The sequence below is a fragment of the Myotis daubentonii genome, chromosome 2 (assembly GCF_963259705.1).
Source record: "Myotis daubentonii chromosome 2, mMyoDau2.1, whole genome shotgun sequence".
Taxonomy (NCBI): Eukaryota; Metazoa; Chordata; class Mammalia; order Chiroptera; family Vespertilionidae; genus Myotis; species Myotis daubentonii.
This window is the reverse complement of record NC_081841.1, coordinates 52576047-52590989: the sequence shown is the minus strand read 5'-3', so window position 1 is coordinate 52590989 and position 14943 is coordinate 52576047. Positions and strand designations below refer to the sequence as shown.

The following is a 14943-nucleotide window of genomic DNA, read 5'->3' as shown; positions in this document are numbered from 1 at the left end:
TAAATAGTCACCTCCGGGTAGGTCCGAATCGCATTCATTCCTGGTGCTTGACTAGATTTAGGTAAGAACCCATTTCCAGTCACCTGGCTTTGAAGGTCAATGAGGCATTCCCACCTCTTGGTTAGATATGCCCCCAAGATAAGGCTCTGCCTTCATCATGGGTTCAGTTGACATGAATTTAAAAGAAAGCCAGTGCCTTCCCTGGCAGGGGGCCTTCCACATTTCCACTGCCAGGGACTTATCCTATAGATGTTCTCATCAAAAGTGCACACGTACATGTGGTCTCTGCTGCCATTATTTTATATCAGTGAGAAACAGAAACAACATAAATGCCCTTCTATGGGAAGTGATTAAATCTATTGAGCTGCATACATTCAGAGGAATGCTATTCATTGAAAAGAATAAAATCCCTTACATAGTGATAGTGTTTTTACCTTTATATATTGATTGCATAAGTCACTGTAACTTTTTTAAAGTCCTACAAAGTTCATGCCATCCACTTATCCCACGTTTACCTCCTCTTCTGAAGCTGGTCCCTGCTGAGCTCACAGTCACTTCCTGACCTCCTGCCACTCCCTCACCCTCAGCAGGGATGCTGGCCCCTGGTTCCTGCTGCTCCTCCCCAACCGGCACCCCCATCCTCCATGTGGATGACCTCCCAGCATCTTAGCCTGATCGTTCCTTGCCTCTGCAATTCCACTGACTTTCACTTCCATCCTTTTCTCTTGTCTCTGCCCAGTGCCACACTCTAGACCAGCGGTTCTCAACCTGTGGGTTGCGGCCCCTTTGGGGATCGAACAACCCTTTCACAGGGGTCGCCTAAGACCATCGGAAAACACCTTTATATAATTACACATTGTTTTGTGATTAATCACTATGCTTTAATTATGTTCAATGTGTAACAATGAAATTCCGGGTCACCACAACATGAGGAACTGTATTAAAGGGTCGCGGCATTAGGAAGGTTGAGAACAGCTGCTCTAACCCTACACGGCTTTACTCTGAAGCCTTTCACACACAGGGCTGTTCGTAGCTCTCAGTCTCAGCAAACGTGTTCCTCAGCCACACAGCAGCCTCAGTCCTTATCCCGACTGTGACATTTCTCCCCGCCTACCACCTTCCTTCAGACTTTCTTCCCAGCTTGGACCCTCCCTCTCTGACCCTGCAGCCTTCAGTCTCCTCCAAGAGGAAAAACCCCCAGGCCTATTCAGCCTAAACACTGAATTTCTCTGCGAGCTCTAACCTTCAGAGCATGGGCAAAGAAAACCGTCTCCTGCAGATCTGGTGCCACCACCAAATCAGATCCTCAGGCTCCGCTGCACCCTCTTTGCGACTGGGCACTTCCCTCCGCCTTTGCTCAGCAACCTCTCCCAGCTGTCCTGGTTGCTACTGTAAAGCCTCTCTACTCTCTATGCCACCCTATACCCTGCACCTGCACTCTCAAAAGGTTCAGAGCAAAAAATAAATAAACTAAAAAAAATTAAAGTATCAGCGCATTCTTTCTCACTGAGAAAATCAAGGCAAAAACTCCCTTACTTTCCTTCCCCCACCCAACCTTACCTCCCACCCTCTCCTTCCCCCTCCCTCGGGCTCTGAGGATTGGCTCTCTCCACCTGTGTCCTGGACACCAGCCTCTCTGGGCTCCTCAGATGCAGCATTCCATTCCGCTGATTGGTCACCACTTTCTAGTCCTCTGTCACCCTGTCTTGCTCCCCTCCCTCTGGCCGCCTTCTCATTTGTCTGCATGCACTTTCATTGGAGCTGTGGGAGTATAAACCAGTCATCAGCAGGCTGAGGTTTCAATGGGGTGAGGACATGGAAACATGGAGTGCCAACTACAATTTCTCATGAAGTTTGACAGTAAAGGAAAATGAGATGAGAAGTTAACTTGAATGGAAAGCAAGCTAAAGGAAATAGATTTGAGCATGTGGCTTGGCAGTGGAAAGGGGGCTAGACCATAGGGAGATATGTTAAATATGAGCGGGTAGCTAACTTATGGGGCAGGGAGGGGGGTTGGAGGGTGAGTTTAAGAGTCCAGGTGAGGCCAGCTTGTTGCAGAGGAGAAAGGCCTCTACGTCGATGGCAAGAAGGAACCAAGGATGGACAAGGCTATTCAAAGGTGGGCAAGAAGGCTAGTTAGCCAGAGAAGGTCCTACAGACTCCATTAGAATGGCTATTTCTCATAGATAAAGACGTGTTGTGGGGCGGTTCTGACCTACCCCTACACCCTGCATGCATGATAGTAACTCTCCCTAACAGATCAGCCATCCCCGGGACACCCTGCAGCACCCGGATGAAGGTGTGGACTCCGATTCTACTTAGACTGCCGCTTCCCCGCTGCACAATCTTGTAGCTAACCTCTGTGGGACTCAGTTTCTCCTTCTGTAAAACGGGGAATTAATAGTGTCTATCCCATGGGTTCTTTTAAGTATTGAAGAAGATAATGTTATAAAATATACTTAGAGGCTCAGTAAATGGGAACTGTTTCTGGTGTTGAAGTTATTGCTGTGGCAGGTGACTGCTGGAGCATGCTCATGGCGTCCTGTCTTCTCCTTGCTGGTAAGAGCCCAAGGAGACTGGGAGTTGAGCTCTCACTTCCCCCAGCTCATCCCTCACCTGATGACTGCACTCCTAGGAGGTCTACAGAATCGTACATTACCACCCGCATCCCTCTCCCAGTCCCCCATCCCTGTGTTCTGGGCTCTATTTCCTGCACACTGGCAGTCCTCACCCACCTTCTCTTTCTGGCCGTCCGCATCCTGGCATTCCCCATGTACCTGCTGAACTTTCTGGGCTTGTGGAACAGGATATGCAAACAAATACTTCCCCTACTTCTGGGTGAGGTTCATCTCAATGTACCACAAACAGATGGCGAGCCGGAAGCGGGAGCTCTTCAGCAGCCTGCAGGAGCACGGGAGCCCCTCGGGGGAGCTCTGCCTGCTGGAGCTGGGCTGTGGCACCGGGGCCAACTTGCAGTTCTATCCGCCCGGATGCAGGGTGACCTGTGTTGACCCCAACCCCAACTTTGAGAAGATCTTGATCAAGAGCATCGCTGAGAACCGACACGTGCAGTTTGAGCGCTTCGTGGTGGCCGCGGGGGAGAACACTCACCGGGTGGCCGATGGCTCCATGGACGTGGTGGTCTGCACCCTGGTCCTATGCTCCACGGAGAACCAGGAGCGCATCCTCCAGGAGGTGCGCAGAGTGCTGAGGGGTGGGGGGAAGGGAGGTAGGAGGGACCCATTTTCACTATGTGTTAAGCTAGATACTTGTAGGCTTCCACTAACGGTCACCTCAGACAAGTTACTTCATTCATTTATTTGTTCATTATCCATAAAATAAGCATTTAGGGAATGTTGATTAAGAGCAGGATCACAGTATTTCTGTGGTGAGAAGTCAGCTTCAGAGAGGTTAGATGACTTGCACAAAAGCATGTAGCCCAGCGGTTCTCAACCTGTGGGTCGCGACCCCTTTGGGGGTCGAACGACCCTTTCACAGGGGTCGCCTAAGACCATCGGAAAACACGTATATAATTACATATTGTTTTTGTGAATAATCACTATGCTTTAATTATGTTCAATTTGTAACAATGAAAATACATCCTGCATATCAGATATTTACATTACGATTCATAACAGTAGCAAAATTACAGTTATGAAGTAGCAACGAAAATAATTTTATGGCTGGGGGTCACCACAACATGAGGAACTGTATTAAGGATCGCGGCATTAGGAAGGTTGCGAACCACTGATGTAGCCCATACAAATGGCAGGGACAAAACTAAAATGAGGTGCCTTAACTCCTAGGTTAAGAAGATAGGCCATGCCACTGCGCTGGTGGCTTCTAGGCCCATCACAGAGTCCAATTTTCTAAAGTTGAGAACAGTGCATCCCCCATAGGGCATGTCAGAACACCTCTTCTCAATAAATGGGAACTTGTAAGTACACAGATAGACATCTTTATTTATGGCATAATTCTTTAGCTTTTACTTTGAACATAAAAGTCGTGTCAGAAGTTAGCCAAATACTTTTCTCCAGCCCTTTTCTCCAGTAATAATCATTACTCATTATTGGGGGGGGGGGGGGGGTGCGGAGGGTGTGTGCAGGGAAAGGAGTTTCTCCAAAGACATTGCAAATGGCATCACCTCTGCATCTTTGAAGAGTGTTGACTTTTCAGTGTTTCTTACTTTATTGTCTATAATTATAAGGCAATGAACCAATGCATCCTAATTGTTTAAAAGAATTCAAAAATTAGAGAAGAACAAAGAAGGGGAAAAAATGAAAGTTCTCCCTTCACTTCTCTAAATCCCACCTTCCTTACCTGACCCCATAGGTCTCTACTTTTATGGGTATCCTTCCAGTTTTTTTCTGTTTTAAATTAAATGTTTCCCTTCCTCGTATTTGGAAGTTTTTCTATCCATCTCAAGTTCACTCACATTTACTAAATTTAAAACTCAATAGAGGAAGTGAAAAGTAGAATAAATACTGCTGGATGATAGAGATATTGAAATTCATATTTCTGTTTATAATTAAATTCATATTCTATTTCTATTTGATAATTCGCTACCAACATACCAAAATTATATAGTTATATGACCCCCTTTAACTCAGCACAATCCTATAGCACTTTTTATTTCCTCATGCTCATCACCTCTTTCCTCTCAACCACATCAGCCTCTCCATCCCATATCCTAGTTTGATTGAAATAATCTGTAATTTTAATTTCAACCTATTACTAAGGATTTTCCCCCTTGCCTTCTATTTCAAAAATCCTTTCTAATGTAGAACATAGTGTAAAAATTAGTTTATCATCATCCATTTATTTACTATAAATTTTACTAGATCTATTGCTCTCCACTGTTTCATATGCTCTTTGTCTTCCCCTATCTTGAGATGTGTGGTGTTTTTACAAATTTAATTTCATTTATCTAAAACTAACTCTTGAATAGTTTACTGAAAAATGGTACATAGATCCTTAGAGATCTGAAAATTTCCGTCTTCTACTCTTACACTAAAGAACATTTTGGCCAAGATTCTTGGATCTGAGTTCTTTCCCCTGGAAGCTGTTGGGATCATTTAATGATCGTAGGGCTTTCCACATTGCAAATGAGACCTCCAGTGCCAGTCTGATTCTCTTTCCCTTTCAGGTAAACTGTTTTTGTTGTTGATTGTTTTATGTCTGGAAGTTTTTAGGATTTTTACTTTTTTTTTTTTTTGAAGTTCTGAAATTTCACCAAAAGATGACTAGGTGTGTATCTTGTTTTTATTATTAATCTTGCTAGGCATTTGAGGAACCCTTTTTATGCTAATGCTCAAGTCTTTCTTTAGCTCAGAAAAGTTTTCTTCTATTGTTTCTTTCTTTATTGGTTCTCCTCTATTTGTTCTTTTCTCCTGCCTTCTGAAACAAATATTATTTATTTATTTTTATTATTAGTTAAAGTTGAAACAAATATTATTCAGATATAAGATCTCCTAGCTTTAGCATTCTCTTATCTTCTCACTCATAATTTCCATTTCTTTGTAATTTGTTCCATGTTGCAAGATAGTTCCTCCATCTGATCTCCTGAATGACTTTCTCTATCATCCAGTAGTATTTATTCTACTTTTCACTTCCTCTATTGAGTTTTAAATTCAGTACTTTTTAATTGCCAAAACCTCTTTTCTTATTCCAAGACTAAGGGCCCAGTGCACAGATTCATGCACCTTGAAAGGAACTATGGGCACCAAGGCTGCAGTGGGCACTCGGCCCATCCTCCACACCCCCACCAAGCCCCTCCTGCCGTGGGCCCTGGTCCCCTGTCTGCAAGCAGCCCCACTCACAGACGGCACCAGCCCCTGCTCGCACCCACTAACAGTACAGAGCAATTGGGGCCAGCACCAGCAGTGGCTCCAGTGCTGGCTGCGGGTGAGAGTGGAGCCATCATCGGCAGTGGGTGTGAGAGCGGCTGCTGGACCCCGATCACCACTCAGGAGCAGGGGGAGGTGGAGAAGCCCTGAGGGGCAATTGGGGCTGGCAGCCACCACTCTCACCCACTGATGGCACTGAGCAATCGGTGCTGGGCCCCGGCAGCATATGTGAATGCCTGGGGGGGATCGCAGCAAGCAGGAGCAAAGAATTTTCAGTAACCACCAGAGGCTCACCCCATGACAGTGACCGGTGCCCCCACTTAGTCTGGCGCCCCCACTCACCTGCTCCACCATTCCACTGCAGCCGATGCCTGCCATGTTCTGCGCACGCCCTGGTGGTCAGCGCACATCATAGCAACTGGTTGTTTGGTTGTTCAGTTGTTCCATCATTCGGTCTACTTGCGTATTAGGGTTTTATATATATAGATCATTCCTTAGCAATAAATTGTTGAATCACCATAGAAGTATTTTTGTTGTACATTATTTTTAATTTCTATCTCATTTGTTCCATTAAATTTTCCTCAGTACGAGGCACTTGTTCTGATTGTTCAAACTGGTGTTCTCCCTTCAGGCTGGCAGCAAATGGGCTGGCATGCAGGACTCTTGTCTGAAGAATGGGGAGAGCTTTGGGCTCTTTGGCTGCTCCAGGTATGAACCCACCTCAGGCAAACAGGATGGGTTCCCTGTAGGGCAGCTACTGTCAGTAAGTTTAGGGAACTTCTCTCCAAACCTCACAGAGGCCCAAGGCTGAGTCCTCTCCTTGTCCTGAGGGAGTGGCTCTACTCCCTCAGTGTCTCAGGGAGCCTTGACTTTCCTAGACAAACAAGCTTTCCCCAGGCCTTTGATCCCAGGCTTCTAAGAACTCAAAGCTTCTGATGTGCCTACGCTGGGCTCCAGCAGACACCAGACTTTCACATCTACCCTCATTAGCTGATTAGCTTTTTATCCTATTGGTTGAGTATGTCAACAGAACAAAGGGGGAAAGAGTCAGCCTTCTCCACTTCAGCCACCATTTTCACAATGGTCCCCAAATATAGATGGATGGATAGATAGATAGATAGATAGATAGATAGATAGATAGATAGATAATAGATAGACAGATAGATTTTTATCAGTTATTCATACACATAGTTTAAAGAGACAAACCACAAGCTTATGATGAAAAATAGCAGCTCTCAGGCAAACACAATTTCTACTCCCAAAAGGCTTTCATTCAAGTTTTAAACTTTTATTTTTTAAATGTATATACATATCTCTAAATGGTATATTTATACTACTCTTTCTTGTCTTTTCAGGTTTAGGTGTTAATATTAACTTCCCATTCTGGAAAGTGATAATTCACCTCTTTCACAACCACTCCACAGCCACCACATTTCTCATCTCCCTTCTTCATGATAGAACTATGTCTTTAATTGGTATTCACAACTGAGCCATGCAGTATACTTCACTCATTCTTTGAACCATGTAATATACTTTCTTACTCTTGGTTTTTCCAGAGTTAATAATGATCTGTATCATTATCACATATATGGATATGGATATGGATATGGATATGGATATGGATATGGATATAGATATAGATATAGATATAGATATAGATATAGATATAGATATAGATATAGATATAGATATAGATATAGATGATATAGATAGATCCCTAAATCATCCCAGACCCTCCTTCACTTGCCTAAACCTCTCACTATGGTCAAACATGTCAAATATTTCTATCAGTTTCATCGCCTGGGCCATTTTCCCGGCTCCCCCAGTTTCCCACCTGGACTGGGTGCTCTCTGGACCTGCTGCACTGCTTTCATCTTGGGTCTCCCTTTACCCTCTTCCGAGGAACCCCCGTCTTTTCTCCTTTGCACTGTACTCCCTGTTTCCTGCATTCTATCTCTTCCTCTTTCTTAGTTTACTAGTTTTGGTAGAGCATAGCCTGCAGCAGCCTTCTGAGAAAGGTGATACAAATATATTGAGAAAATGCATGTCTGAATAGTCTTTATTCTCAAAACAATTGATAGTTTGCACAGCTGTAGAATTCTGAGGTGGAAAATGGTTCCCCTCTAAATTTTGAAGGTATGCACTGTCTCCTAGCTGCCAATATTACTGCTGAGAAGCCTGAGTCCATTCTGACTTTAGATCCTTTATATGAAACCTTTTTCCTCCTCTCTAGAAGTTCATGTAATCTTCTCTATTCCCAGTGGAATGAATTAATGGTATCTGTTGGGGATTTAGTGATTTAGTGTGCCATTTCCAAGTACAAACTCATGTCCTTCAAGTCTGGAAATTTTTCTGGAATTATTTCTTTGAAATATCTTCTCTTTGAAAATATTAATAAAAGGGAGGGTTTTTTTCTTTTAATAGTTTAATCTCTCTAGTTAGTCTTTGCTTCCTCCAGATTCTTTTGTTGTTGTTGTTGTTGTCTGAGCTCCAGTTTTCATGTTGGAAGTTCTTGGCTAACTACTCACATTTCCAGAGGTAACACTAAAACTGGGTTGGGAGTTCATGAGCATAGATGAGGCATGTCAATGCTGGACTCACTGTAGCATGAGACAGTTGAACTGTTCACCTGAAGAAATCCCATAGTCAGCCTTTTGAGTCTTTTCTTTGCAGCTGGGTCTATCTCTGGGTCCTACCATTCCATTGATCTATATGTTTATCCTTTACCAATATTACACACTCCTGATTACTGTAGCTTTATATTAAGTCTTGGGATTTGGGAGCATAGTCCTCCAATATTAAGCTCTGGTGAGGCGAGTCTAGAGTAGTCTTTACTCTGGACTAATTGAGCCCATTCACTAGGGCATCACCCTTCTGGGGTCTCTGCTGAATTCCCCAGGTGCTCACTGGGGACTCCCCTCTCTCATTGGTAGGAACTTGAATGAGCTCTGAAAAGTGTTCAGCTTACAACTCCCAGTCATCCTTTCCCCAGCGTCACTCTACACACCCGAGACTCATTATTCAACAATGTGCTCAGGAGAACCCGTGCAGGTTGCTGACGCTCTCTTGTGTGGCTCCCGTCTTTCTCATAGCTGGCTTAATAGTCAACTTTCTTAGGTCTAAGTTAGTGTGTTAAAAATCCACAGTTCTCTTTCCGCATGTCTCCCTTACTACTCACACAAAATGCTCACTTCTGACATTTCCGGGTTTTCTCCACGAGGCAATTCTGTGACACCAGCTAGGCATCCTATACTTGAACTCAATTCTGACACTGTCTACCTGGATATAACCTCAGATCCCACAGGTTAAGGGCTCAGTCCCCCACTCCACTGGGAGTCCAAGCTGTCACCTGTGCTTCTGAGCAGTTAGTCATAAATCTGAGGTCCCCACAACCCCCTCCTTGGGTTCTATTAATTTGCTAGAGCAACTCATAGAATTCAGGAAACACGATTATCAGTTTATCAAAGGATGTGATAAAGGATACAGATGAACAGCCAGATGGAGAGATACATAGGGTGAGGTTGGGAAGGTCCCCAGTGCAGGAGCTTCTGTCCCTGTGGAGTTGGGGTACATCACCCTCCCACTGTGGATGTGTTCACCAACCTGGAAGCTCTCTGAACCCCATACTATTGGGGTTTTATGGAGGCTTCGTCACAGTGGTATGATCAATTATTAAGTCCATTTCCAGCCCCTCTCCCCTCTCTTGAGGTTGGAGGGTGGGGCTAAGAATTTCAAGTTTCTAATCATGACTTGGTCTTTCTGGTAACCAGCCCCTATTCTTGAACACAGCCAAAGTTGCCTCAATAGAACAAAAGATGATTCTAGTGCTCTTTATCACTTAGGAATTTACAAGGGTTTTTAGGGGCCCTGTGTCAGACACGGGGACAAAGTCAAATATTAGGACAAGAAATGTTCCTAGCACTCTTACCACTTAGGAATTTACAAGGGTTTTTAAGAGCCCCGTGCCAGGAGCGAAGGGCAGAGACCAATGTATGTGTTTTCTATTATTTCACAGTTAGTTACAATTTGTCCCACACTCTAGCTTCAGAAGCATTCTGCAGTCATCTCCCTTGCTGTTTTCTTTGTCTTAGGCTTAGTCAGTTCTTCTATAACATATGCATTCCTGAAAATCACCATACTATGCAACAAAACCACAAGGCTTATGAGGGGGGGAAATGGGGTTAGGGACACAACACTCAAAACTTCATCAGTGACACATTAAAAAAGATAGGAACCTAATAAAAACAGTAGCACAGTTTTACACATATTACATGGTTAAGAAATACATAACAAAAATGTCTAAACACTGTTGTACTCCTGGAACTAATATAATACTGTATGTCAACTGTAACTGAGATTTTTTAAAAATCTTTTTGGTATAAATTTTATTGATTTTTTACAGAGAGGAAGGGAGAGGGATGGAGAGTTAGAAACATCAATGCGAGAGAAACATCAATCAGCTGCCTCCTGCGCACCTCCTACTGGGTAGTGCCCGCAACCAAGGTACATGCCCTTGACTGGAATCAAACCTGGGACCTTTCAGTCTGCAGGCCGACGCTCTATCCACTGAGCCAAACCGGTTAGGGCGATTTTTTTTTTTAATTTTTAAAAAAGGAAAGAAATACATAATGACTGCAGTAAATAAGGCATTTTACTTGGGAGGAAAAAAGACTTAAAGTTTGCTTGTGGACATGGGCATTAGAAGGATTGTAACTTGTGAGTTATTGTGACCTGGTGGAAAGGGAGGGTTACCTGAGAGTCCACAAAAAGTTGTAACACCGGATGCGGCTGGGTGTGGGTAATGAACTGAGGCCGCTGGGGATGTTTGAGTTGTGCGTTTTGTATATCCCTACGTGGCTCAGTCAGAAGGGGTGCAGTTTTCTGCGTTCACCCGTGTTCTGACCCTGATAGGTGCTCACTCATGCTTGTTGCATAGAGTTGAAATGAAAGTTGTTCTGTGGCCCTTTAATGCCTCAAACGGACAAAATATTTATGTGGATTTATGAAGACCAACTATTTTGAACGGATTCCCATCTCCAGGAGATCCCTTGACTTCCTGGAACATGCAGCTGCCAGGCATCTAGCTGGAATTTCTCCAGTCAACAAGTCCTCAGCCCAGCTAGACACTTCCTACTCAACACCTGGCAAGAGGGAGCCAGAACGCTCTGGGAAAGGCTGCGTTCTCTCAGCCAGCTCTGCAGCTCCCACGGCCCGCTGGCCAGGTTCCAATAAGGACACAATAGTCTCAGCAGGTATTTGAACAGAGAGGATTCAATGTAAAGAATTGTGAACTAGGCATAGAGTTGTTAACTGGGACGTTGAAAGAGTAAAAAGAAAACCCTGGGATATCATGGGTCGGACGGAAGCAGCTGCCATAACTAGGGCTGAGGGAACAAAGGGAAGAGGTTGGAACTGTTAACACTTGGACACTGAGAGGAGGGGATCTGACGCACAGACCTCTGAGGAGGGAGCGAGCCGGGGCTGGCTGGCACGCGGGAGGACCTCGGATTAGAAGGGCACAGTGAAGCTGATACTCCTAGTGTTGGGAAAACTGCCAAATGGATTCAGCTGCTGCTACAGGAAGGCTCTGTTGGCAGGGAGAAGACCCATTGCCAGGCAGAGCTCACCAGGACAGCAAAGGCCTTGCAGGCTCCCTCTGGCACCCCCTATTGGCAGATCCTAACAGAACCAGTTGGCAAAGCCAACTCCACACCACAAAGCAGAATATGTAAGTGAGGGTTTGGCGCTAAGACACAACTGTCACACCCAACACCTGGGAACCCCATCTACCCCACATCACATCATTCCTGAGCTGACTGAATCAACCCATTGTCTTGGCATTTGCCCCCACATCACCCCCCGCGTTTCAATCAAGGCCTCACTGGCACAGCCCTTAAAACAGTCATCTTGGTGTTGGATTTCTGAAGACGTATACAATAAAAATAACTTTGTATCTTCCATTCCTGCCATCATTCCTGGTATACAGCAGGTAACCCTTAAGTGTTTCTTGAATAAGACAGAACTTATATTCAAATATATGCTAATTAAATCAAAATACTTTTTGTGTCAGTTATTTTTAAAATAATATTATGCAAACGCTGTTTGAGTGTAGCACTCAACTTAAGTCAACCCTTGCCCTGGCTGGGTGGTTCAGTTGGTTGGAGCGTCATCTTGTACACCAAAAGGTTGTGGGTTCAATTCCTGGTCAGGGCACATACCTCAGTTGCAGGTTCCATCCCCAGTCAGGCCCGTATGAGAGGCAATGGATCAATGTTTCTCCTACATCAATGTCTCTCTTCCTCTCTCTCAAAATCAATAAAAAGATACTCTTGGGTGAGGATTTAAAAATAAAACCAAATTAGGCCAGCCCTTTGGAAAACAATTCATGGGAAAACATATCCATGAAGATGTTCACCATGCATTCTTTATAGAGCGAGAGGAAGCAGCCCACATAGCCTACAGCAGGGGCATAGTTGAAATAGTGCCAGTAAGTTATGAAACATTCTGTTCTTGGCTTTAGAGTCAGAAAATCACTGACAGCATTTCAAAATCCATGAGCATACCTTGATTTCTACGTGCCATTCTCCACTACGAGAAACTAAGTTTCCTGGGAGAAATGGTTAATTCCAGGGCTGGGACAGAGAAATCACATGATGGGCCAGAGCATCTTGTTCCAGAAAGTTAGGAAGTGCTTAGAGAGTGGAGAGAAAGTATCAAACACAGAAGCTAGCTTGAAAGGACTCCCAGGGCCAATACGCCTGCATTTAAAATCAGAGTTATGGAAACAGTGCTGTATTGTGGGAGACTGGTTATACTTATCTTCAGGGAGGTCAGATAGTGAACCAGACTTTGGAGTCAGAGATGCTTGGGTTCCCGCACTAGCTCTACCGCTTACCAGAAGTGCCATTTTGGATAGCTTCCCTGAGCTTCCATTTCTTTAGCTCTAATGTCAGGAAAATACCTACTTTGCAATATTATGTTAAGGTTTAAATGAGAAAGAGAAAACAACCTATGCAGAGCTGGGCACATACGAGGTATTTCATAAGCAGTGAATGTGTTTATTGTTTCCTCAAGCAAATGGGCAGGCTGGAAAGGTGTAGCAACTTTACAGCTCTAATTATATTTCAAAGAAAACAGATGCACTGGGAAGAGGGGACTAAAAGGAGATGCACTAAAACACGAAACAAAGGCTGTATTCAAATTATGGATAACTTTTCCCTTCATGTGTTTTCAAATATAATTCACATAGTCTGGTATTTCAAGAATAGCAAAGCATATATCATTTTTTAAGGGCAAGTTTTGAGCAAAACCTTCCAAAGATCAGAAAATTATTTATTGGTCGTTAAAATGTCCAGAATGTTACCTGCCTACCTGCCTGCCTTCCTCCCTGCATAATTCAGTCCCAAATATATTATAGGGCCAAGGAAAGTAGGCACCCAAGTCTGGGCACAGTGTGCATGCAGTAGGGTGACTTGTCCATCACAGAAGAGGACATCTGAGCTGGGGCAGTGGCTACAGGGGAGGTTGGTTTTACACACAGAAATGATGGAAGGGGAACTAGAATGAACTGTGTGGTATGGAATTGGTATTGAAGGTAAGTGTGAACTCACGGTCTTCAAGATAGGCAGACAGAGAGATAAAATACACATGTTTAAATTATGTGTGTATAGATTACACATATACATATACACATGTATGTATATCCCCTCTTTCCACATCCATATAGATTAGATGTCTTAGATTCTAGAAAATTTCATGTTTACTCAATAAATATATTATATATTTCCACTAAAATCTCATTTTCTTCATGTTGTCCTCCACCTGAGCAGGTTTTAGAATCACTGGTCTAGAATCTTAAAGCTTAAAGCAACGTTCTGTTCCTGGCTTACCAGTCGGAAAAATCACTGACATTTCGAAAGCTATGAACATACCTAGTGCTGAGATCTTGGTTTCTAAATACCATTCTCCACTAAAAGGAACTAAGTTGCCTTGGAGAAATGACTAATTCCATGGCAGGGGCAGAGAAATCACAAGATGAGTGAGTCATGACCCTCTTGTTCAGAAAAGTCAGGAAGTCTTAAAGAATGGAGGGAATGTATCAAATACAGAAGCCAGCTTGAAGGGACTCCCACAGGCCAAAGTTGGGACAATCTGAGCATCAAACTAAATCCTATATAATAAAAGCCTAATATGCAAATTGTCCCCTCGGGTGGTCATTCGACCATGAGTTCAAACAGGAGACCAGGAGTTCAACTGCTCACTATGACATGCACTGACCACCAGGGGGCAGCACAGAACATGGCGGGCATCAGCAACACTGTGCTGGCAGCAGGCGGCAGTAGAGGTGCTGCCGGCCCGAAGGGCCGTGATGAGAGCAGGACTGTAGCAAGATGGTGGAGCAGGTAAGCGGGTGGCGCCAGGCCAAGGCGGGTGTGAGCAGGTGCCTGATTGCCCTGCCAACTGCCCCACAGATGGTAACCAGCAGCAGCGGTAGGGGCCAGGCCCTGATCAATTGCCCCACAGGTGGGATAGTGGAGTAGGTGAGGGGATGGTGCCAGGCCAAGGCAGGGCTGCAGGGGTGTGAGCTGGGGCCCAATCCATGCAGGCCACCCTGAGGAACCCAACCTGTGCACGAATTCATGCACCAGGCCTCTAGTAATGAATAAAATAGAAGGAATCTCTGAGTCTATATAATCCTATATAATAAAGAGCTAATATGCAAATGGTTGTCATGCCCTTGTGCCCTTGCGCCCTCATGCCCTCGTGCCCTAGTGCCAGGGCCAGGGCACATGAGGCTGGGCCGGGGACCTGAGGCTGCACCCCCTGCCTGGCAGGGCTTGACGGGGATGGGGCTGGCTGGGTCTGAGTCTTGCACGATTTTGAGGTGCATGCAGGTGGGCGGAGACTTCACTCTGGGTCCCATGGTGCACCCCAGACTCTGACAGGAGGGAGATTTTCATATACATTTCATATACATTTTACTAATTTTCTTTCATCTCTGACACTCCTATTATAAAGAAAGAGCAAATAGTAATATTAAAATATTTCCTCTAATTCCCTTTTAATGTGCACAAATTTTGTGCACTGGGCCACTAGT

The 14943-nt window shown here is 44.5% G+C and overlaps 1 pseudogene; it reads left to right on the top strand.

Moving 5' to 3' along the window:
* Positions 1-2534: 2534 nt before the first annotated feature.
* LOC132226539 (N6-adenosine-methyltransferase TMT1A-like) lies at positions 2535-14340 on the top strand (annotated as a pseudogene).
* The last annotated feature ends 603 nt before the right edge of the window (positions 14341-14943 follow it).